At 32.5% G+C, this 27473-nt stretch overlaps 1 protein-coding gene and 1 non-coding gene across 2 annotated transcripts in view; one reads left to right on the forward strand and one right to left on the reverse strand.

Moving 5' to 3' along the window:
- LOC149420025 (uncharacterized) overlaps positions 1-27473 on the reverse strand; it is a 624492-nt gene that overhangs the window by 564742 nt on the left and 32277 nt on the right. The gene's annotated exons all lie outside the window — the stretch shown is intronic.
- TRNAL-AAG (transfer RNA leucine (anticodon AAG)) lies at positions 14070-14151 on the forward strand. Its single transcript has one exon. It is a non-coding gene; the product is annotated as a tRNA-Leu (tRNA).

Below are 27473 nucleotides of genomic sequence, written 5' to 3' on the forward strand. Positions count from 1 at the left end.
AAACTCGCTTTCATTGATCCCTCGTTATTTTTTCAACGAAACAACCCAAAAATACACTCATTTCTGTAACATATTCCAATTACTAAATATATTAACAGGAAATATTCTTCTTTGGTGTACAATTTCGTCAAAATTACATAATAACTTACAAGTAAATAACTCCCTCTCCTCCCACATACATTAACCAGGAAACATCTGTCCATACGTTCACATTCAGGCCATATAATGAAAGAAAATATATGACCCCACCCCCATATTTCTTTTATAATGAAAGAATATTGTATGCGCACACCCCAATTCACTAATCGTTACAAATCACCTATAAAAAATGTTGAAAAAACGTGATAAAATTGGTAAATATTAGCTGCCAATTCCAAAACTCATAAATACAAATAAAGTACCAAAACTGGGCCCAACACGCTCGTCAAATATTTTATTTAATTCCTTTAATGCATTCACACAAAAAGCACCCCTATTTGTCCATACGGCCATCCCCATAGAATTTTAAAACAAATCGATAGAAAGCACCGGACGGACGTTGAACCCTGTCCTTTAGGGTTGAAAGAGACGAGATTATTATTATTATTATTTAATTTAAATGGGGGTTGAAATTTATTAGCATAATGTCCTTCGCTGCCATTATTTGGCTACAGATTGTGTTAGGGAAGGTCATTTGATATTTCGATTCGATTTTGAATGTCAATGTCGAATCCCAAATCTCTAATATCGATTCACATCCCCTTTCCTGCTGCTGTATTCAATGTAATCGGGTTTGTTCACTGAAGGGTGGAGGATTTTACATTGTTTGTCATCATCATGAAATCATTTAATAGGTGTTTATATAAACGTTATTTCTTTCATTGCATTCGTTTACAGCATGGAGTTATATAGCATGTAAGTCAGAATTAATTAAATAACGAATTTTTTTTTTATCCAATCCATCAATGATGTTACCAGCATTTACTCCATTGCCGAAGTTTTACTCTTTTGCCAACGATATGGAGCTGATAGAAAGGATTTAGGTAAAATGATTTGTAGAAAAATTACACATTATAATTTTTGGTCACATCTCTCGTTAGAAGAGTTCTAGATTATATCTCTACAATATGGTCACCTGTCTTTAATAATCACATTAATATCATAGTAAGAGTCCAACGTAAAATTTGAGGGTTTTTAATTTTAAACTTGGAATTCTTTTTGGAAAATCAAAGCTTTACGTTTTTTTTATTGTAATAATTGAAATTGAATTTTTTTAATTTTCAACAAACTTTGATAAACTTTCATTTTCCTACCATTAGATCAAGGTATGTATTATTGTGAAAATTATACTACGGTTTCAGTCTAAAATTAAGTTATAAATAGATTACACCATTGGTAACTTTTTGATAATGTAACTGATATTTTTAAATACATATATTTAAATTTCATTTTTGTTTTGGAGAATTAACTAAAGTAAGACTTTTAAATTAACCCACTTCCCTACATCTGATCGAGTTAAAACTCGGCAGGTAGAATCGTTGTCAATGACAACGCATTCTCTTATGTGGTAATCACGTGCTCACGTGTGGACAAAAACGCATTTCTTTGAAATTGGATAACATTACAACAGTTAATATACTAAGTAAATGTCGGTCCTAACCGATTGGCATATGGCGAGGTTGTTAGCGCGGTTTTCTCCAGTCCCTAGGAAGGAAGCTACAATCCTCATACAAACCAAAAAAATAATAATAATATAGTATATTTTACACATAATAAATGTTTTTTTCCAGATGCTTTTTGAAGTATAGAGTTGAACTTTTCAAACACTTTAAAACGAGCTTACTGCCTAACAGGTTTTTGGTTACTGTCTTTATTTTTCTGCTTAATTAATTTTAAACAATCATTGCTTAGAAAATCAATCTTATAAATTTTCGTTTTATTCTTCTTTCTACATTTTATGTTATTTTTGTACCATGGCTGTCAGGACTGTAATGTGTATAAATGTTACTTTTACCGTTAATTCCAATTAAATAAATAAAAATCATAAAAGTTTTTGAGAAATTGTAGGTGAACCGACATCTATAACTGGGTGCTTTTGGCCGCCCAAATATTCATAACGCTCCAGCACAAAAGTGAGGTTGAGTCTGTCTATACGTTTATTTTAATGGTGCCTGCTCTAAGGAGTTAGCAGCATTGATCTCGGTGCGCGAAATTTTGGATTCCTGAACAGCTGTTTCTTCAACTCGTGTTTGTGTAAGTCTGCTCGTATGTAAAAGGGGCGCTATTGTGAGGCGTCCTATTAAAAAATTTTAAAAGTAAGATAAAATTGAGCTTCGGGCAAACTTAACCAGCCCACAATGCACTTCTGTCGGTTCGTTTCCTCGGTGTTACGAAGCTACAGGAGTAGAGGAGTGTCTGCACTGGGGAAAGGGAGGGAAAGGGTAGGCGAAAGGCAGAATGGAAAATATTTTTGGAAAATAACTTTTTCATTTCGACTGAGTAACGGATGTCATTGGCAGGCGCAGCTTCTCGTAGCCCATAATCGAAATCAATATATTTTTATACGTTACTTCCTATCAATTTGTAGGGGTAAATTAATATCCACAAAACGCCAGCCATTCTTTTGTTTTTCGCACCGTTTTTAAATTTAAACGCAAATAATAAACTTGATGCGTTTTGTGAACATGTGAATAAACGGTATTAAAATTCCGCTGCAAGCGATTTAGGTAGAATTACTTGTACTTTTAAGTAATTTTTTTGTCTATTTTTATTGTGTGTTTATTTTGTAAAACACCATTCTACTGATATCATTAAAATACAATACGATTTTTAAGTCAATAACAATACTAGTACCTCTGTAAAGCGTTAGCGCTTTTACTCGTTAACTTATTAGAGCATAAGGTAAAAAATCGTAGATGATTTAAAAATAAATTATTCATGATCATAAGTATCAAGTATTGAGATTTTAATGATGGCTTGACAGCGCTTTATCAGCATCTCGCCCAAATTAGTAAATCCAAAATTACCAAAACCACAAGCATCGATCCATCGACCCTTCACTGTATAAATGAATAAACATTATCAAACTGAATTATACTTTCATCCATCGTCATCAAGGAATCGCTCAATATATTCTCAGATATAAATAGCAGATAGGAAACCTAATAATTAAATCTGCCTTTGAATTGCGAAGGTGCCTACTCAAGCAGACAGACGAGCATCTCTTCTCAGACAACTTTTATTCACGCGAACAAACACAATAGAGCACACTGTTTCATTAAAAGTTGGCCGAGAATATGGCTGTTTTATTACACGGCCTAAACAATGGCCCACGCTATCTGAGAGGCCCTCAGATAAGCAGGCCATAGATACGGCGATATCAGGGCTTGGGAACCTTTCGGATAGTGGCACCAAATAGTACATACAATCTTTTGTGTTTCCTCATTTAAAATAAAGTGGAAATCGTAACGACGTAAGTGAAGAAGCGTATACAGAACTATTCGGCGCGCGGCCCAGCGTATTGGACGGATCCACGGTCGAATCTACCCTAGCAGGTCTAGAAAATTGATATTTCCGCGGGGTTTATTTTGATTAATTACTATTCCATAAACGACGGTACAGATATTTTGACTATTTCTATATCATTAATAACATTAATTCACACTAGAGAATTAGGGGCATCGAAATGCTTAAATATATATTTTTTTTATTTTCTATACGTTGACTGATAAATGCCAAAAAGGATACAAAAATTCCAATAATTCCATCTTTCCAGGTCTTTGTAGGATACATTTTAAAATTTACAAAATTTACGTATTTACTAATTTGCCAACTCACAAATCTGAAGCAGATGATAAACTATGCTCACGAGCTAAAGGTTGGCGATACCAGACGCGGGTAGGGTAGCTGTTAAGGGGTATGTATGGGGGTGGGTACGAAATACTGTACACTCGAAGGTACGGTAGTTGCGAGGGGTGAATTTGTCGGTGTTTTAACTAGCGAGGGCGTACGTTCTAATCTGTTCGATGGGGTGACCGGGAGCCGGGAGCGCTGTTTGCAGGGGGCGCTTTGCTAAACCGCCAAATATTATGCAAATTCTGTTTTGGCAGCGGAAACGCGTCCGCCAAGGCGAACCGCTGATAAAACCGCTTCAGCTTCTCACTCTTTCTCGTGAACGACCAAAGTAAAAGAAAGAGATGTTACAACGGCGTTCTCAGGGGCAGGGCTAAAGTGGAAATGCAGAACAAATGATAACGAAAAGTTTCAAACATTTCTAGTCTCCTGTGACGTCTAATATCAATTTTAAAGGTAGTTAAACTAATTTTAGATCTAATTGAGATAGCTAAAGGGAATAATATTATTTTTAAGTCCTGGATGCTTTAAACGGTTGTTTCTTGAAAAATCGAATATTTCTGTATAATTTAATGCAATCTCCGGTCAAAATCTGTAGATTTGAGATAACAATACTAACAATGAAGATTTTTTTTTAAATAAACGCGGAGACGACTGTGTATGGGCATGTGCGTATGTGACCATTATAACATAATAGAGGTTGTGACGTGTTTTGGTTACAGGCTTCATTATTCCATATTTTCCTTGCTGCTATTTTCAAAACGTTCTTTACATATCACTTATTTTTAAACAATTATTATTTTATTTTTAATATTTTATTTATTATACATAAAAAAATTACATTTTCCACTTATTTAACTAGAAATAACATATATATTACACACTGATATTATTCACTTTCATTGTTTTGTTGAGTGAGCATTAAACTGAACAATTTTTTTTTAAATGTACCTATACTTTTTTCATTTTTAATTTCATCTGGGAGGCAATTGTATATGTTGCTTCCCTCGTAACCAATGGATTGCTTGCTATAATGAGTATGTATGGTATTTAAATGTATTTTATCGTGTTGCCGTGTAAAGTGTGTGTGTACTTGGGACGTTTTAATGAGTTCTGTATTTGTATGTATGAGTTTATTATTTATTTTGTAAATAAGGAGACATGTATTATATTCATATAATTTTCTTAATTTTAATAGTTTTGTTTCCATATATAATTTTTTTGTTGATGTTCTAGATTTGAAGTAAAATAGTTTTTTGATTACTTTGTTTTGTGTTACCTGTAGTTCGTTTATATATGTTTCACATGTATTTCCCCAGATTTCAATTTTATTAATTATCTTATTGTAGAAAGCAATCACTTTGTGGTTTGACATATTTAATGAAAAAAAAAATTATTTTCTTTAAAACCACGATTTTTTAATAATTTATTGACTACTAAATAACGAATACTGAACAAGAAATACAAAATGTATGCTTATATATAAAAAGACAGATGTAGAGGTCTACTCACTGTTTTGTTATATCTTTATCTTCTACATCTGTCTTTTTATATATATTTTTATACACATTTTGTATTTCTTTTTTAGTATTAATTTGCACAAATTTAAAACAAAAACTGTTTTAATTTTATATTTTAATTATCTAATCGAAGGATGATTCATTTTTCTTGAAAAATTACAAATTCCTGTGAACTAAATTAAATTTTTTAAAACGATACATAATTATTTATAATTTATGGTTGTATTATATGTACTAAACGTCACTTAAGCTAGGTACTTACCAAGGTCTCCTCTGTTATATTCCTTATGGCCAAGTATAATAGGTACCCTGTTCAGAACGAAACTACAACAATGCCCCCCAGCGGAGGAACTAGGTTTTACTAGCCATTTAAAGACAGTTCTGTACTAAAAAAGTTCTGTTGAAATTCGTAAGATGTCACTAATTATAACTGACTTATATTGTATGTCAATATTTGATTTTTTAAAACACTTTCCCACTGCAGAAGGCTCCGCGCTGACATAAAAAAATACAATAGGTAGGAACCTAGGTAGGTACATCAATGCTCTGTGACCGTAATAAAAAACGTGCTTGAAGACTATTCAAGAGTAAAAAATGCATGTTTTGAAGGATAACAAAAAAATGCTTTTTTTAAGCTTTTTTTAATAAGGATCATAGAAGAAAATAACGGTGCCTAAGTAAATAATATGTAATGCTTTATTAAAAACAATGTCATGACACAAGTAAAAATAAATTACTACTAAATGGCTACTTATAAATTCACATATTTATAAGTAGCATGTGATAAAAAAAATTAAAAATTATAAAAATATGGGATTCGAACCCGGGTCCTGCATAACGAGAATCGAACGCTCTGCCTCTAGACCGCGAGGAGAGATATCTTGCGCGACGAGAACCGCGTATACAACGTGTACTCCTCAATTGACTTGTCCCGCGCAATTTTAAATTTTGAAAAACTCACTTACGGCTGTGTTTTTTACTAAAAAAACTTGTCACGCACGTCTGCGAGGGTAATTAGTCGCGTTATCGGCCTTGAGTCACTTGACGGTCATGAGTCGGTTTTACTCCGGTCCTCGAAAATGCATAACGCGCGTAAAGAAGTTTCACTTCAATATATAAAAATCGTATGTAAAGTACATTAAATTTGAAATAAAAATTATGAACGTATATAGCATGTACCAAATAAGAATCAGCTAAGCACACCTCACAATAAATGTAATATTATTTTACTTATACAATAAAAAATTGTGAAGACGAATCGTATCAACCTAACTCGATGAACATCTCTGATGCCTGTCCTCAAAATCAATGACAAAACATATTTACATAATATACACAAGTGTGTGTGCGCATGTCCACGTCGAAAACTAACACATGTATAAACACGTGCACAGCAAGACCGTTTGTCAATTTATAAAAAATTACTGGCAAACTTCTTCGTATATACAAGTAGGTATTATCTTCGCTGACTGATGACACGCAAGATTTTGTTGAAAATTCCAAGTGTCGTTCCGTGATTAACGCCATCTGTTGACATATTTAAAAATAAGCCTTCAGTTCTAATTTCTGCCGTTGTAGCTGAATTAATGTCGCCACTTTACGGCAACATAATTTATTATTTTAATAAACTCGAAACTCTTAAACAAATGGTAATTTAAAAATGTGAAAATAATTTTAAAAAGTGGACAAAAATAATAGAAACTATTCCTCGTTCCTTTTTTTAGAATAAATTTAACCAAAGTTTAGTAAACCGCATTTACAAAAACATTAAAGATAGTGCCTAGGAAATAATTATAGAACAACCTTATTCTTTTTTTTTTTTTTTTAATTTCTGAACGAAGTCTTGAAGAAAAACCTTCAAGGTATTTTTTGAGGATATTCAAAATTTAAAATATTTTTTGAACAATACGAAAGGAGGGCCATAAAAAGGTCATATTTCTGATTTAATTGTGATAAATGCTAAGTATTTATAAATTATAAAAATATATAATATTTTTTTTTCTGGCTAAGAACATCATATTTACCGTATTGCGTAATAATATTTTCATTATTTCGAATTGATAAATTACTAGACACCGCCTTATCTTGAAGTATCTAATGAACTTTCCGGTCCTTATTTCATAGTAGCTACTTGCTTCCTGCCAACAACTTTCCGATTACCCTTTTTATAACATTCTGTCATATCGGTTCGGCCAATCTCCCAGAGAAGCTACGAGTACAAACGCATGTCGCCTGTTTTTGTACCATTGAAAGCTCCGTTGTAAGTCAAAAAATATAAATATATACTTAAAGAACAACATGTCATCCTCAAGCACTTGCAATGTTCAAAAATATTTGTATTTCTACCGGCATTGGTTATTTTCCTCATCATTTTTTCTATGTACCTACCGATATAATATCGAAAAATAATACAGTGAAATTCATAGTTTTTTACAATTTTCAGCGTCCAAAGAATGCATATTTATTTTTGTGGCCATTGTTTTTTTTCATAATATTCTCGTATAAACGCATCCGAGGGGAACTCGAATCAGATGACGTCAAATAGTTGTGAGTCTCTCAGCGATGGCATCAGGGCAAAACAGGAGTTTTTTTTTACTTTGGAAGTTTTCTTTTTAACAAATTAAACATCATACCGTTACTGCAGGGGTCGGCAGAGAGGAAGAACCGCCAAACAACTCGGTCCTGGTACCAGTGGCGGTTCGTGACTTTTAAGTGTGATAGAGTGCTAAGTTCGAAAAATTCGACATTATTGATGAAACACAAAAACAAAAAAAGTTTTTTTTTTTCGCAAAATCGTTTTTTTTCCTGAAAATCTTCACAAAAAAAACCGAAATTTCCAAAATAAAAAATAATAAAAACGTTTTTGGCTACAAGGACCTCAAAAAAGCCACTTTTAAATACTAAAACTCAAAACACACCAAAAAGTCACGAGCGGCCACTGTACATATAGTTTTTCTCTTTTTTTTATTAAATTTTGTATTTGTACGAATAACTAGATACGCACACAGAAAAAATGAGTATTTCCGGTTTATTGTTGAAATTATTAATAATCCGGTTAAAACCGGAATTGCAGGGCGTTTCCTGTTAAACTTTTAGTACATTCCTTATAGATCGAACACCATACCTTGATAATATATAATGACGAAATGCGAAAAGATTATGATTTTTATGAACACGTGTTTCGACATTGTGAAAAGACATTACTATTTTACTCAAAGTTTTACTAGAAACCTATCAATTCATATCTGCAGTCCCCTTTTTCAACCGGATTACTAATAATTTGAAAAGATTAATAATAAATTAACAATATTTTACGCTAGTAAGTTTTCTCCGTGCATTTACAACAAAAGGTTCGTATTTTTATTGCTTTTCGATTTTAGACACGTATTGCATTCCCTCATTGTAAAACCGACCTTGTGGTGATTTCAAAGACGGTAACAAAAAAATTAAGAATGATTATATCGGAGCTCTCAGTGGCAGGACTCGGTCTGCACTGTCTGCAGCATCCAAGTAAATATAATCCCATACGACGCGATCTAAGGGTAAAGTGTAAGGGGATGTGAAACGCGAACCGTACCGTATTATGGGAAAGGAACGAATCAACTGCAAGCGGCGTTTCACGCCATTTGCGGTTGCTTCGTTTCTTTCCCATAAGTTGAGGTTCAGTTCAGCAGTTCGGCTCGCGGATGTATACGTAGCATTACATCCTTATCTCTATCATATTATTTTTAATCTGAAAGCCTTGGCGGAACTCTACGCTTGAGTTGAAATGTTATCTAGTGAAGAGAGTTGTAGCAGGTTCTAGTCTTGTCAATTTCTGGAGAAGACATTATCTCTACATCATTTTTATGTTTCCTCTTTTCTAAACACATCAAGCAAGAGTATTATAGAAACCATGATAATATTTGTGGTTGATACAGCATGAATCGGCATTATAGGTAAGTTCACCAATTAATTTGAAATTAAAGTCAACTATGCAGTGGTTGTATTTCTATAGACAACAGTCAATTCGATATTCAAAAAGGTAAGAATCCTGGATAATATGTGGGTTCGATTCTATGGTTTTTTACTAATAATAATTGTGGGGTTATAATGCAAAACTGACTATTTACAAAAAGTGAACTTTTCAGGAGAGGCAAAAAACTGTACCGACTCTCACAAGCATAATACTCAAATTATTTTTTTTTAAATAATAACTAAAAATATTTTAAACCACTTCTGTGATTTATAGACTCCGGGGACAATGAGTAATATTTTAAATTAAGGCGGTGTCTAGTAATTTATCAATTCGAAATAATGAAAATATTATTACGCAATACGGTAAATATGATGTTCTTAGCCGGAAAAAAAAATATTATTTATTTTTATTATTAATACAGACTTAGCATTTATCAAAATTAAATCAGAAATATGACCTTTTTATGGCCGTCCTTTCGTATTGTTCAAAAAATATTTTAAATTTTGAATATCTTCAAAAAATACCTTGAAGGTTTTTCTTCAAGACTTCGTTCAGAAATAAATAAAAAATAAAAAAATAAGGTTGTGGTATAATTATTTCCTAGGCACTATCTTTAATGTTTTTGTAAATGCGGTTTACTAAACTTTGGTTAAATTTATTCTAAAAAAAGGAACGAGGAATAGTTTCTATTATTTTTGTCCACTTTTTAAAATTATTTTCACATTTTTAAATTACCATTTGTTTAAGAGTTTCGAGTTTATTAAAATAATAAATTATTTTGCCGTAAAGTGGCGACATTAATTCAGCTACCACGGCAGAAATTAGAACTGAAGGCTTATTTTTAAATATGTCAACAGATGGCGTTAATCACGGAACGACCCTTGGAATTTTCAACAAAATCTTGCGTGTCATCAGTCAGCGAAGATAATACCTACTTGTATATACGAAGAAGTTTGCCAGTATTTTTTTATAAATTGACGAACGGTCTTGCTGTGCACGTGTTTATACATGTGTTAGTTTTCGACGTGGACATGCGCACACACACTTGTGTATATTATGTAAATATGTTTTGTCATTGATTTTGAGGACAGGCATCAGAGATGTTCATCGAGTTAGGTTGATACGATTCGTCTTCACATTTTTTTATTGTATAAGTAAAATAATATTACATTTATTGTGAGGTGTGCTTAGCTGATTCTTATTTGGTACATGCTATATACGTTCATAATTTTTATTTCAAATTTAATGTACTTTACATACGATTTTTACATATTTATTTATTTATTTATTTATTTATTTAGACGCCGTAAAAGGCTTTTACAATATACATGATTTATGTTTACAGTGGTTCACAGGAGCAAAACAGTATTATGTTAAACAGAATAATTACTGAGAAATTATGTTGAAAATTAAACAAGAATAACATCTGGTATACATAGGTACAATAGCATTTTTATTTTCAATCCGTACAGTAGTTTAGTATTGAGGTTATTGTTACCTTCAATATTGAATTTGGTTGAATTTGCTGAGAACTAAGAGTTAGCTCTATTGAAACAGGGCTGTCAGTAAGACATCTCATAATAATTTTGGGAAAAATTATAGTTTTGATTAAGTATATAAAATTATTAGATAACACTCTTCTGTCTGATATCTGATGTAAGTGCATAGTTTAGGTTCTGTGATAACTTATGAATAGAATGGTATTATGCCTAATAACATTGATAATTATGACAGAGGTATGTTATTATAGCCTTCTTATAACTATATTCCGTGTAGTTGAACACATCTACTACTTCTGAGAAAGCATTGCCAACTGCATGCAATCTAGGTATAAGCGAGTTTCTAAATGACTCAGTCCTGATATTGTTATTGAAATTAAAAAGAATTTTGGATCGAGTGGTTCTAGTGGGTATATGGAAGGTAATTAGGCTTAATATATCAGGGCTGTCTATAATACCATTGACAATTTTAAAAATAAAAGTCAAATCGGAAATAAGTCTTCTATCTGAGAGTTTAAGTAAGTTTAATTCTTTCATCAAGTGATTGTAATTTATTGATTCTATAGGTAGACCGAGTTTATAGTTAATGTATCTTAGGAATTTATGCTGAATTTTTTCAACAGATTCGGAGTGGATTTTAAAGTAAGGACACCAAATAGGAGAATTATATTCGATTTGACTTCGAACAAGTGAGGAATATAAGATTTTTAGTGTTGAAATATTTTTAAAGTCTCTGCCATTTCGGAGAATGAAGCCGAGCATTTTTAATCCTTTGTTGGTGACTGTTTCTACATGTGAAAGAAAGTTAAATTTTGAATCGAAAATAATGCCGAGATCGTTAATTTCACTTACAGAGGCGAGAGAAACATTATTAATTTTGTATTGATAGTTAAGGGGTTGTGTTGTTCTAAAAAATCTTATAATGTGGCATTTACTAATATTGAGATAAAGTTTGTTAGTTTTGCACCAATCTTGAAGTTTATTTAAATTTAATTGAATTTGAATACAGTCATTTATTGTTTTTATAATTTTAAATAGTTTAAGGTTATCGGCAAAAAGTAGCACTTCAACATTTTTATCAAGTGAAACTTCTTTACGCGCGTTATGCATTTTCGAGGACCGGAGTAAAACCGACTCATGACCGTCAAGTGACTCAAGGCCGATAACGCGACTAATTACCCTCGCAGACGTGCGTGACAAGTTTTTTTAGTAAAAAACACAGCCGTAAGTGAGTTTTTCAAAATTTAAAATTGCGCGGGACAAGTCAATTGAGGAGTACACGTCGTATACGCGGTTCTCGTCGCGCAAGATACCTCTCTTCGCGGTCTAGAGGCAGAGAGTTCGACACTCGTTATGCAGGACCCGGGTTCGAATCCCATATTTTTATAATTTTTAATTTTTTTTATCACATGCTACTTATAAATATGTGAATTTATAAGTAGCAATTTAGTAGTAATTTATTTTTACTTGTGTCATGAAATTGTTTTTAATAAAGCATTACATATTATTTACTTAGGCACCGTTGTTTTCTTCTATGATCCTTATTAAAAAGCTAACAAAAAGCATTTTTTTTGTTATCCTTCAAAACATGCATTTTTTACTCTTGAATAGTCTTCAAGCACGTTTTTTTTATTACGGTCAGAGCCCATTGATGTACCTACCTATTGTATTTTTTGTGTCAGCGCGGAGCCTTCTGCAGTGGGAAAGTGTTTTAAAAAATCAAATAACAACATACAATATAAGTCACTTATAATTAGTGACATCTTACGAATTTCAACAGAACTTTTTTAGTACAGAACTGTCTTTAAATGGCTAGTGAAACCGAGTTCCTCCGCTGGGGGGCATTGTTGTAGTTTCGTTCTGAACAGGGTACCTATTATACTTGGCCTTAATATTTGAAAATTATTTTTTTTCCAAACATGACTATTTCCTGCAAATAGTGCGTTTTGAAGTAAAACAATGTGTATGGAGAAATATGCGTTTTTGATTTATTTAAACTAAAATAATAAAAACAAGACATTTTTTGGAACAAGTATATAAAAAAAGTAAGAAACAATAAAAGGTATTAGATTTTCAAGATGTGGCACATCTGCCCAGTTTATGGACTCTGTAATGCTGTCCGAAACGTTGGCCAAAGAAGGAGAAATCCCTACACGGCATAATAACTTAAAAACCTAAATATGAATATACTTTTGGCAGTGAAAATCTCAAATCATGCTTCATGGTCTGAGAATGTTGTCTTCCTGTGCTTCAATAATTTCAATTATGTCCCTTCATTCGAAGTGTCGATCTCATTAGAAGTTTGGATAACCTGAACATAAAAAAAGATTAGCAACAGAACTAAGCTGCTGAATGATATCTTACAAGTATAATACTTCATAAATATGTACATAATAGTTATTGTTATTGAAAAGGTATTTATAGGCATTAATCTGAGATCATATAACATTTAACATTATTTTAAAACGACCAAACAAAACAATTTACATCCAGCTTTCTCGGAGTGCATTTGTTCAGGCCCACCTGAAATAAGCGAATGTAACGTAATATCGCTATCCAATACGTCCGCGTCCATCAGAAGAATGTCTTCAATGTCCTTCTCACTTAGCGAATTCATTTTATTCGAGTATATCTTCGAAAATCCACAAAAACAAGACAAAACCACCAACAAAACTTGCAGCTGTCAAACGATTTTGAGGTTATAACAATCCATAAACAAAATAGTGCGTTTTGCAGAAAAAAAATGTTGCCGCTCTAATATTTGTATAAGAAATAGTGCACTTTGCAATAACATGGAAATTAGTCACTTTTGCAGAAAAAGGTACTTCTTTTTTAGCTGGAAATAGGTAGTTTTGCAGAAAAAGGTGATTTTCAAGTTGAAAAATGAGGAGGATTTCGTCATTTTATCGTAAAAATAATGATGCCATTCGATTCCTCGGCCTCGAATTAGTCTGACTGCATATATAACTCAATTTCGCCCATTTTGTAAATAGTCAGTTTTGCATTATAACCCCACAATTATTCATGTCATATTGTAACTTTGTTCCTGAAATTATAAACAAATATTGTGGTTGGGTATTAAATAATTTTAATTGTTTTTGGATTTTTATGTATACGTAATTTAAAATTAATAATAATAATATTATCTTACAACGGCTATATATACTTAAAACCAATAAACGGATAGATATTTATAACGTTTCATCTCCATTAAATCTCAACATCTTTATTTGTGTAGCATTATGCTCGCTCCCTCCGCAAGGTAGCGTGGCCGAGCGGTCTAAGGCGCTGGTTTAAGGCACCAGTCTCTTCGGAGGCGTGGGTTCGAATCCCACCGCTGCCAAAGTATATTTTTGTTTTTCTACCCACGTAAAAATATATCGGGAAATCCACTAAAATTAATGTACTTTATTATTTTTTTACACAAAAATGCACGAAAAACTTTTTATTTCACAGAATTTTAACAATTCATCCAATTTCTAAGTTAATATTAATTCAAGTTCTGTGAAAGTCATATCCAAGTTATGTGCCCGAGTACTGTGAAACAACCGGCCCATGATCTAATAATAACAGAACTTGAATGGAACTTTCACAGAACTTTTATTTTAACTTTCAAACATGACGAATTATTAAAATTTTGTAAAAGAACCCGGCATTACAGTGTTTTATTTGTCGAATCGCGTAAAATATAAAATTTCGTAACATTTTTTTTATTATGTTTTATTAATTAATTAATAATAAATAAAAAATTCCGTTTAGTTAACTCTTTCCGCCATTTTGTGTACTTTATAGCTTAAACTGATACCGACTCATAAAAGTCGTTCTTATCTCCTTTTGTATTACGGTGAAGGAAAGAGACGATACTGCGCTTTAATCTGTTTACAAAAACAGTGCTTATTTAATTTTTGTATGCATTCAAAAATAGCGAATCTATTTAAAAATTGAGGTCATCCGGAAATATTTCCAAGTGATTCCAAAATCTCGAAATTCCCGCTCTCCCGAATATCGTGTTTTTGAGGTAAGAATTTTCGAAGAGAAGAATTTTTTGAGGTAAGAATCAAATTTTCGATAAATGAAATTAACTTTATCTTACATAAAATATAAAATTATGTACTCATTTCTAAACTTTAACTCAAAGAATAATACCAATATTTATAACACTTTATCATTATCATAATTTTTACCTTAATTATTATCTAGCTAATTTATTTACTTATTATTACCTATCGGTTTTTATTTACCTATTTTTATTTATTTTTTCTTATAATTTACCATTCATACTATCCATGTTGTAATTGTTAGTATGGTTACCCTATGCTTGTGTATGATAAGCCAGCACAGGTACCATGTACTTTAGTTAACAGAAGAATATTATTGTTCCAACTTACTATAAACGTACTGCCCAATGTTTCGTTTATTGACATTTTGGTGTTATTTTTCGTAAATTTGTTACTAATTTGTAAAAATTTAGTTTATTTTTGTCTACCGGTCTCGACACAACTGTGTCATTAACTTTTCTTTTTTGGGTTTAAATTTAATGTTATTATTATATTAAGTTTACATATATGTATTTTTTTAAATGATGTAATTGTAAAGCTGCACATCTTGATACAGGAATGCCCTAGTGAGATGTGCAGAGTATGTTTATTATGTTAAAAACTGTTTATTGAGTAAATAAATAAATCAACTTTATCTAAATACAAAAAAAAACCCACAAGCAAAACTTTTTATGTAAAACCAGAATGAAAAGGTGTGTGATAACCTAACAGGTTTTTTTAATGTGATGGTGTTTTATTCATTTTTAAATAACGATTTATAAATTCTACGTATAATAATAATGTAATAAAACTTACATATTTAGAACCAGCTCTCGTTGGTCTATATTAATGTATTAATTGTATACGGTGGTCGTAATGTTAATGATGCCTATTTATATTGACATCGCATTCCCGACAACCACCGACGTGTGTGCATAACACAGAAAGAAATGGACTTTTAATTTTTTTAACGCAAAAACTGACACACTTTTAGGGTAATAAATTAATAACGTTCAATTCGCGGACCCATTTTTATCCCTAATAAATTACCTTCTGGGGTGACCCCTCATAAATATTCTAATGGCGTCGTATAGGTACCTACCCAGATTCACACCAACTTTTATCCGTTTTTATGAAGAATTTTTTCACTTTCTATTTTTATGTATTTGGAAGATGTTTGAGACAATAAAATAAGGAGCAAATTCCATACAATGAATACACATTTCTGTCATATTTAAAGATGAAACGAACTGAGATTTAAAAAAAAAACAAAATGGTGCTGATCGACAATTTTATGGTCATCAAAAATATGATACAGATTGTAGTTGGAAACATCCCAGCTTTAGTATGTAGTATCAAATACCATGGGCGTTAGCAGGGTGCCAGGGGGCAGAAGATCCAGGGGGCAGGGGGCAGGGGGGACATTTATAACATTTATGACTGGCGCCCAAAGCACAAAATCTCTAATTTATCTTATTCTCTGTCGTACTTTAAATATTTAATACGTTTCTTTTAAGGCGAAATTCATATTTTGCGATGCTATTAAAATAGTACACGTTGAAACCATAGGAGTTGGAAAATAATACACCAAATTTTCCATAGGGCTCCAATGTAGGAGGGGGCCCCGTATAGGTGCCAAAATGATGGACACAGAACTTGAAAAAAAATATTTCACATTTTATGTGAGCGGAAAACATAGCTTGTGCAATTATGGAGGACTTGGCAGTGGTTTGAAGTCGCGACGCCTGCATAGGAATCCGAGCATTTATCCACTTGGCTATTAATCAGTTGAGCTGATATGTTTTAAAAAGTTCCGTTTTAAACAATACTAAAATATTTCCTGTCAAGAAAATACAAAAGGATTTTCGTTTAAATATTGTTGGGATGCTGAATCTCCAAAAATAGAAAACAAAAGCATTTATTGGTTTGCCCTTCGAACAATAATAATATTAATTTAAAATCCTAGTAAATAAAATGTACGTGATTACATAAAAACTGAAACCTACATATCAGAAATTTATGTAGGTTATTTAAGTATTTTATTACATTTCTAAACCATTAGGGACGGAGTTAAGGCGAAGCTTAATGCTAAATCACTATTTTGATTAATCTTCATGACGAATTGGTGTAGATTATGAATACCAAAAAATATGCTTTAGATAAATTGAAGGTTTTCCTATCGTTTCGCTTGAGTAGAATACAAATAAAAACATAAATTACTCAATAAAAAATATAAATGTAAACTACTAAAAAAAAATTTTTCAATAGTAAAGGATACCACTTTTAAAAAATACAACATTATAGCTAATATAGTTATATCTGTGACATTTTTACTTGATTATTTTTTTAGCTTTCTTATAATTATAAACAAAATAAATGAAAACCAGTTTTGTGCTTGAAATCGAACGATTCTAGACTCCGTTTGTCAAGCGATTTTAATGCCTATTACCTACTATAAAAGGTACACCAAGAATATACACATTTTTGGCTTGTAGCTTCCTGTTTTTTTTATTTATTTTTTGTATTAGCAAAGAAGCGGTATGGTCGTAAGTAGGTTACTTTTGCCTGCACAAGGCCGGCCCTGTTTATGTACTTATCTACAACATAAACTGGAAGATAGAAGGCAGACTAGTGTAAATCGTAGATATCTAATGATGATGAAATGATATTATGGTGATAGATTATCACAAGTATTGATATATGTAGAGATAACGCTATTGCAGTCTCCCGCATTTTAACTTCCAATGTTCCTGATAAAGATGTCAACCGCGCCATTATCCGCCAGAATCCCGCCATTATCCGATTCTCAAACGCCGCCACCAGATAAGTCTTGATTAACTGGGCATTTACCGCCTGCAGCGGTGCAGATAATGTACACATATTTCCCGATTTCAATTGTGTGTCCGAAAATAATCGAATTAATGGATAATGTCCGACCAAGGGGTAGGCCACCGCGGTAACATCCAACATATCCGCATACGGCAATGTCGTGATATCAATACGAGATCATTCAATGTTTGCTGGCATTCCTGACATGATAATATCATTTCCCTGATAACACAACATAACGACCATTCAACACACATTTTAAAAATGACAAAGTCATTAAAAGCGATAAAAAAAACTGACCCATAAGCCTAACTTACGTAAACTATAACCTAGTTTTTGTTTCATCTCTTTTCATGACTTTATATTACTTTTAAAAGGAGTGTTGAATTGTCATTTTGACGAGTAATCCGGTCACCGACAAAATCGTATTATTCATACATTTAGACAAACTTTAAATACACTTTAATGTTCCTACCATTAGATCAAGGTTTCCTAGTATGTACATATTATTGAGACAATTGTACTACGGTTTCAGGCTGCAATCCTGTTATAAATAGATTACATACGATTGGCAACTCTTATGCTATATTAGGTGGTGTTTTTAATATGCCACTATTTAAAGTTCAAAGCTGTACCTACCATTTTAGCATTTTGGAAGTTAATATTTTAACTAGGTCACTGTACAACAGGTTTTTTGTTTTTGTTTCTCTTCATTTATTTTGTCTTGTTAACTGACATAATCTTATGATTATTTTCATTTTTCTGTCTGTATCATACTTTGACTGTCAAGAACTTACATGTATTTAAATGGCACGTGTGCCGTTTATTGTAAATAAGTAAAAAAAAATAACCAACTGATATACGAGTAGTTAAGGATTATTGCATATCTTCATATTTGATTTTTAAAGGAGGCAGTTTTATAAATTTAAATATATCGTCAAAGCAAGTTTTGTAAGTGATTAACACTTAAACTGCTACTATGATAAATTCCACCACACGAAGGGTCAAAAAAATTTTAAGACCTATCTCATCCTGGAACGGCACGGTACCAACTCGAATCTTAACTTTCACTTTCTATATATACTGTGTAACAAAAACACTGTTTTACGAATTTGAAGTGGTTTTTCTTTAGTAAGGCTATAGTGATTAGACTATTGAATTTCTGTTTTGTATCGGTGTCTAGGGAGGGGTTTCTTCGCAGAATTCGAACAATTCATCAAATTTCAAGGTTAATTTTCAAGTTCTGTGAAAGTTTTATTCAAGTTCTATTATTATTTCAGTTTTGTGAAGCAACTGGCCCATAAAGACATAGTTACAAAACTTTAATAAGCCTTTTGCGGAACTTGATAATCAACGTTGAAATTTGATGAATTGTTCAAATTCTGCGAAACGACCCGTCCTTACAATCAAACGGTACAAAACACCATTTATTTTGTCTTTGTTTTTACAAGCTTACTATTTTTTTATTATTTACGTTAGCAGCTCTACACGAGAGGCCCTGAGGAAAAAATCCTCAGGGCCTATTTCATATTTGGGAATGCTGTGTGGAGGGGCTATATATGGAAAGGAAGGAAAGGAAGTTCTGGTAAAGAAAAGGGTTTGAGGGGTGGGTAGGAATCTGTGGGTCAATGTGTATAGAAGGGACGGCCGTATGAATCCATCTCTCTCACTGCGGTGCAAGGCGATGGTCGAGAGTCCGGCTGGAGAGGTCAAAAGGTATCTCTCAACCAGTCTCTTTAAATTCGGCCCGCAACGCATTAGGTAGGCAAACGAATCCACCGATAAGACCTAGACAAACCTCACCCCATGAGTCCGGGCACCCTTGCTAAGTCACCAAACGTTGCTAACCACTTGGGGTGACCTATTGTAGGGGTGTTGATTATTATATAAATAGTCGCCTCCCAAATTGAATACAGAAAAAAAATACAGTGTGTGGCAAGCCTACGCACGACGGAAGTGAAACTTTTAGTATTCTTCTCTTTCTCTTTTCATTTCATTCTCTCTTTTTTTCTGTCTATTGACATATTTATAAGTAGCATGTGATAAAAAAAAAAATAAAAGTTATAAAAATATGGGATTCGAACTCGGGTCCTGCATAACGAGTGTCGAACGCTCTGCCTTTAGACCGCGAGGACAGGTATCTCGCGCGACGAGAACCGCGTATACAACGTGTAAATTGACTTGTCCCGTGTAAATTTTCGTCTTCAAACACGGCAAATGAATAATATCACATAACGTCTCGTTAACGCTTTATATAGGGTCGAATCGAAGATATATTGGCAGTGTGAAGTCATATCTGTCGTTTTTCAAAATATTTCCGTATATTTTTCCGCTTGGGAAAAGATCTATCGTGTTTTAACAGTCTCATACCCGTATGGAGTCTGAATTTGAAAAACATTTCTAAATTTTGAAAAACTCACTTACGGCTGTGTTTTTTACAAAAAAAACTTGTCACGCACGTCTGCGAGGATAATTAGTCGCGCTATCGGCCTTGATTAGTAATTTTAATGATTCAAAATAAAAATAATTAATCAAAATACCGAGCGACTCTACCGGCTCGATTTGTAAGCTATATTTCGACCAAAATATAATTTAGTCAAAATATCTAAAAGTCGCAGCACGAGAGCATTTTATCACTTTTCCTCGTATTAAAAAAATCACAAAAAGAAAAAAAAATAGTTAATGCGGGGATCGAACCTCGGATCTTCACGACGACCGTCGGGCGCTCTGCCTCTAGACCGCGAAGCTGAGTTTGGAGAGTGACCTAAACTAGGTATATAATATTAGCTAGGCTCCTATAGTGAAATGATCACGGTTTTTCGTGACGGTCATGAGTCGGTTTTACCCCGGTTCTCGAAATTGCATAACGCGCGTAAAAAAGTTTCACTTCAATAATAATTAAAGAGCAATGGTGAACGCCATCTCCTTGATAATTTATTTTTCACAAATTCGATATGATTTCTCAACTAAACATTACCTCACTGATTTATAATATTATGCCAATATCCTAAGCGACGCTACTGCCCAGCAAAGACGTACCCCTCTCCCCACGTGTAAGACAAATGACAGGTTGATTATAGTTGATTGACATGAAGATAAAATATTGTCTGTACCAACTCGAAGAACGAAGAGTGTTACACGTGAAAATTTGGTGTAACCTTCACTTATATGTTTTGAGTGTTTAAATATTCCAACGTTTGCCTCTTCATCTAAACGCTTGCCCCGCGGTTATGTGGATCGTTCGAGCGATTGTGACGCCCCAACCGAAGATAAAATCGATATTCCAGTTAAGTTTGTGAATACTCGATAAACGGCGTTCAATGTCTACAATAATGCATATTTATGTTATTACTTCCAAAATTCATACATACTCTTCTGTTATTCTGACACTTGACATGACCCGACTCAAATATTTGGTTCACCTGGAGGTCTAGCACAGACAATCTACAAAGCCCTGTCAATAGAGTATTGACTAAATTCGTCATATATGGTCAGTTAGCGATGTTTGAGAGCACAGTCAACGATTGATTGAAAATAATCGATGGCCGATTGACGAATTGTGACGCGGCCTTTATATCGTTATTTATTCCATTACCAACTTCTGTCTCGCTATCAACAGCACGACCGTGCTAGGAAAATCGGTATAAAATCATCGGTAGTTACGCCTATCGTTCCGACATTGTAAAGATCTATTTCAAGGTGCTAGACACCCTGAACGTTCCACGTCTTCTTAGGGTATTCTCGACTTCTACCTTTCATTTTCGCTTCAAATATTCCTCTTACACTCCGTTCTACGGTCGGGTCTCTCGCTTGTCTCGATAAGCTTAGGTTATGTCTCGCTTAGAAATTTCTAGCTTAATGTTTTGGCGAGATGTCTCCCGAAATGATAAGTAGGTACTAGTATAATGGACGTATTTTATGTATATCCAAAAACCCGTCTATGGGGTAACACAACACATTTCTGCACGATCATCCCACGCGCCACTTGGCATTTAATAGGTTATAACACACGAATTATAACACCCGTATTATGGCATTATGTAGTTCACACGTTGGAGTAATATTTTGTCTTTAATCGGCACCGTACGCATACCAAGGATTAACGTAAAATTTCATGATTATATTTTCTTTCAAAGAGAGAGCTTTTTGGTTCCAAGTGTATTGTAGTGTACACAAGTAACTGACGACCTACGTGGCCGAGTAGTTAAGTTCTTTGGTTACAAATACAGATGTGGCGGGTTCGAAATCCGACGTGCGTAAAAAGATTACTTTTAGAAGATTTTTTTAAGATTTTTTTAAGATTTACTTTTAATGCAATCATTGAAAAAGATAAAATTAAGAAATCCATTTAAACGTATTTAGTGTAATTTTACTTACGCCATATCTCACCTATGATAGATTAAACTGCGGTAGAACCAAAGATATTAGAAGAACGAGATATGCTATGTTGGCCGCCGGACCGTAGCCGGAGTACTAACTAATTAGGGTACTTTGAACGGTATCGGGACGTGTACGCACAGAAATCTGTTCTATGTATTAGTGCGGATACCTTAGCGATGCCTTAGCGTAAGCGAAGGTGTGCAGTAGTATTGGTGAACAAAACCGGCGACACTCGGCAAAACAATTCCACTCAGTACGAACTGCGCATAGCACATCTCGTTCTTCTAATATCTTTGGGTAGAACAATGTCTAATGAGAATAATAATAATATAATGGGCGGGGATGAATCATTTTTAAGGTTGGTGTGTTGTAAAATAAGGCACAAACCTTGCCCGACCCTTTTCATACACAACTACATAACCAAAATGAAAAAATATTCTTTTAAAACAAAAATATAAAAAATATCTAGTTCGGTTGACTATATTTATTTATATTTTAAATTATAAATTATAGTCCATTATAGAATTTTGTTTTCGTGAGATAATAATAATAATAAAATAAAATAATTTTGTTTTGTTTTTTTTTTATTTTTTATAGTGAATACCTCACAAGAGTCCCAACTGCTCCCGTCTGGAGCCAGTGAGACTATGGCATCCCCAATTGGGGGATGTTGTGAGGCTGAAGGTAAGTGGGGAAGGGAAAGAGGAAGGTGGGGAAGTACCTGGCTATTCAGATCTAGTCACTAAACACGGCTAAAGCCATTTGGAGCAACGTTTCAATTCTGAATGGTGGTCTTACACCAGGGCGATACTGGTAGTATCTTCCACTCTGGAACGTGCCGCAAATATACTATATATTATTTTAATTAATTAATTGTGAAATAACACAAATTAATCAAATAAAATTTATTTGCGCACGCCGGGTTCGAACCCGCGACCTTCGGAATGGCAGTCCAATGCGTTACCACTGGACTATGCCGGCCGTCAACTTTTTTACTTTACTTGTTTACTCTAAGAATATGATAACGTATAAAATTTAAAAAAATAAGATTAAAAAAGCATTTGAATGGGGGTAAATTTAAATCGCAAACGACCGACTTATGTTGGAACACAAATTTGTTGAATATAAAGTAAAATTTCTACCGAAATAACGCCGTTTTTATTTTTCACTATATTTAAACTGTAGGTAGCGCAAAATTATTTTTTTATATTTTTCAATTATCCCACAAACAAATGCAAAACTTGCCTCTAAAATCCTGAAAAATTTAATTATTTTCGCCTCCATTTCATAATTTAAAATACAAATGAATAAACTAACACAAATACCTTTTGAATAAAATGATAATTATGCAGAAAACAATTTTTAAAATAATTCTAAGGCTACCTATTACAGACTCGAATCTAATTTTTAAATTTAAGAATGTGTTTGATGTTCGGCAGCTATATGCAAAAACTATCCTAACTCATCTATACTCAAATATACATAATTACTACGAAAAAAGTTCAAATACACGATGTACTCGAAGCAACAACAAAAACTTACTACAAATACCGATAACACATACTACGTTTGGTCAACGAAACTTTAAATTCTTTGCGATAAGACTCTACAACATTCTTCCAGACAGCATAAAGCAATGTGATTCACAAAAAAATTTCAAAGATAATGTAAAAACTTGGATCAAAAATAAGAATAGGGCCTTCACCGGTGCATTCACCCAAATTCGCAGTTATTGAAGTCACCACATTATTGAGCGAATACATCTTAATACAAGTATAGGTATGTTCAAAGGTATTAGAAACTAACACGAAATTTTCTGCCTCAACACAGGCTAGCCTAGTGAGGCGGTATTTGAGAAACCTGAACTAACTGTACTTTTATTTTCTTTTTACCTTCATCATATTATGTTTGTATTTTTCTGTTAATTTTCTAACCTTAAAAATAAAAGTTACAAATCAATGTACACCATAATATGTATTTATAGTTGTAATGTGTAAACTTTCCTAAATAAAGATATTATTATTATTATAGTTTGCTTGGGCATTTTAGCCTTAAATTCAAATTTATGTTTTGTGTGAAAAGAGGGTATTATAAAATTAGTATTTGAAAATTTCTATTTTTCGCACGATGGTCTAACATCTGATATTTTTGTAAATAAGCATATTTTCAATTAATGTAATATAATTATTTAAGTCCTGTTATGTAGTTCGCAGATTCTCCGCCATATTTGAATGTGTTCCATTTTAAAACTGTACCAAACGAAAGTAAAGAGTTGGTTCTGACAAGTTGCTTATTGATGATTGAACCAGTGAACACAGTTTAGAAGGGAAAACGAGTAGGGTTAGAATAGGGTTGGAGGTTAGAGTAATTATGTTCCGGAAATGGTGTGATCATGTTATTTAGGGGAAATAAACAAAATTTAAAGTTATTAAACTGGCGGGTAAAATTTTATTTTTAAATGAAATAAGTAATTACCTCCTGAACGGACGCCAGAATGGGGAATTTTCACAAACTATGAATATGGTTAAAATGTGTGGAAGATTTAAAGTTTTTTTTCTGATCGTGACACTTGTGTAATGTGAATGGTTAACAGTCCAAGAGGGCTTTTTCTATTTTTGCGGTTTTTTTCGTATTTTCGAAGTCACTTGTGTCCGTAACAGCATATTCAAAAAAATATTTATCGTGTATGTTTTTTAGATACATGTATGTTATATACAACCTGTTAAAAATAAATAATCTAAAAAAATATTTTTCTTACTTTACAGCTGTTTATAAAATAGTAGTTTTCAATAAATCGCCAATCGACCTCAAGATTACTTTCATCTGCTACTACATACAACATGACAAAAATATATAAAAAATATTTTTTGATAGAACATATCTCAACCTATAGGACCCAATTTCTATATTTTTATATAATAGCTAAGTAACTGTGTGATATTATTTTGAAAAACTATGTAAATACACTTACTTTGAAGTCAATTTTATGTATTAAAAAACAGCAATTTGAAAAAAAAAAAAAAACCGTATAATTTAACAGTATTTATACTATCTTAATTGATAAATAAATTAAATTAATTTAAAGATTTAATTGGTGATATTCTATATTCATTTAAACTCTAAACACATATAAATGATTGCATTTTACATATTCAATCATAACGCGAAGATCGTTCGCCACAAGCGGTCGTTCGCGACGCTCTCTTCTGTAAAGTAGTGTTAAAAAACGTAAGGGTAATAGTTTATTTTCGATATACGTATATATTGTAGACATAAAATCAAAACGTAGACTTTGTTCATGTAATTTGAAGGGAGCGTGTCAAAGGTGAACAAGAATTTGAATAGCGTTGAGGCGAACGTTGTTGAGATGATTGTACCTTGTTATATATTACCTTCCAGCTGAACAATATTTAGCAGGTCTTAATTATTGTCAACTCATCTCATTTGCTTGCGCCCGCTGTGGATATGTACGAACGAGACAGCAGTATTATAATTGCTTCCAGCAGTATAGACGGGCAGACGTATCGTATTTCATGTGCCTAGTGTTATAGGGCTGTGCAAATAGGTGTTTAATTATAATAATAATTTGATTATTTAATTTGGCTATTATAGCTCTTCGTGAATTGAACAAATGAAAATAAAATATAATTATATAATATAATATATGTACATATATATATATATTTTTTTGTAAAAGATTATATATAACTGTTTGAACCCGTTAGTCAATCTGCCAAAAAATGGTTTATCGGGACGTTATAAAAATACATATATAAAAATACATAAATATTGTAAAAAATTCGTAAATCATTTTACTGCCAAACTTTTTCACTATCACGATCTAGGCAAAAAAAAAATAGCACAAAAGTTCTATTATTTGGAATATTCCAATCTGTAAATATCCCTTAAATTAATTTTCCCCCATCAGAAACACCAGATAAAGCAAACAACACAAACCTGACCTCAATTATTTGATTTCCCAAAAAAAAATTATTCGCACATGCCGGGATTTGAACCCGCAACCTCTGCAATCGAAGTCGAGAACCTTGGAAGAATCTTAAATGTGTATTTATTTATAAGCCTAAAAAGTTTTAACGTAAAAGTGGAATCATTAGTGTTTATATGAAAATATCAATATTTCATAGGAAACTATAATAGTCATTTTTTGTTTTTAACGAGTTTTATTATTCACAATGTACATTTGTTACGTATAAATTTTATTAAATTAGCGACCGGTTTCGACACGTCCGTGTCATTAACTAGCTATTACAAAAAATGTCTAGAAATTGTTACATAGTGAATGCCAAAGAAATACAAAAAACAATAATAATATTAATAAAAATGCATAACAATAATAATAAAATATTATTGAATTTTATAAAACTATACTAACAGACCGAACGATTAGTCATAATAGACCCGGTATAGTTTTACATGAAAATATTATAAAAATAACTTATATCATTGATGTCGCTATTCCAAATTCCTGTAACATTCAAAAATGTGTTAATGAAAAAATAAGAAAATACACAGATTTAGGAAACGAAATAAAAAGAATTTGGCATTCTCAGACTATAAAAATATTACCATTCGTTATTTCGGCTACTGGCATCATACCTAGCTCTCTCATTAAAAATTTAGGCGTATTAGATCTATCAAAAAATTTATATATAAAGATGCAAAAGTCGGTCATTTTGAATACATGTAGGATAACGAAAGATTTTTTAAATATTTATGTTGAGGGATCAGTAGGATTTATAGGCCCTGTTAGAAGTTTTACCGAGCCGAACCCTCTGATATGAAAATATCTGGAGTCGGTGATTTTTTTTTCCCATTTGATCTCTGGTGAGTTGACGTGTTGTTGTTCTTGATTGTTTTGTATTTATTTTACTTATATAATGCACTTGCATAGTGTTGATTGACTAGCTGATCATTTGTGGAAAAGTGAGTGGAAGGGTTTAGTTTTTCCTATAATAAATAATGATAATAATACTTGGATGACTTGTATAGCGCCGTTTTTGTGCAAAAACACCTCAAGGGCGGGGGGGAAGATTATGGGGAAGATTTAACCCGGACAACAAAATCGGAAGCATAAAAAAAATTATAAAAACTGTTTTTTATATGCCTACTCACTGTCAAAACCAAAACTTTTAATTAAATAAATGTATTCTCAACTGTGTTTTATATTTCAATGTTATGACAGCCTACTCACTGTAAAAACCTAAACTTTTAAATAAATAAAAGTATTCTCAACGGTGTTTTATATTTCAATGTTGTGACAGCCCTCATCAGTCGCAAGTCGGAAGAGCCGGCCGTTGGGGAGTGTGCTCATTGAATTGAAATATTTCCAATATTTGGGGAAAAAATATTTTTTCCTAAATTCTTACAATTTTATAGGGAATTTTAGTTTACATGTTAA

Source organism: Hesperophylax consimilis, chromosome 11 (assembly GCF_061612785.1).
Source record: "Hesperophylax consimilis isolate HC1 chromosome 11, BYU_Hcon_1.0, whole genome shotgun sequence".
In the NCBI taxonomy this organism is placed as follows: Eukaryota; Metazoa; Arthropoda; class Insecta; order Trichoptera; family Limnephilidae; genus Hesperophylax; species Hesperophylax consimilis.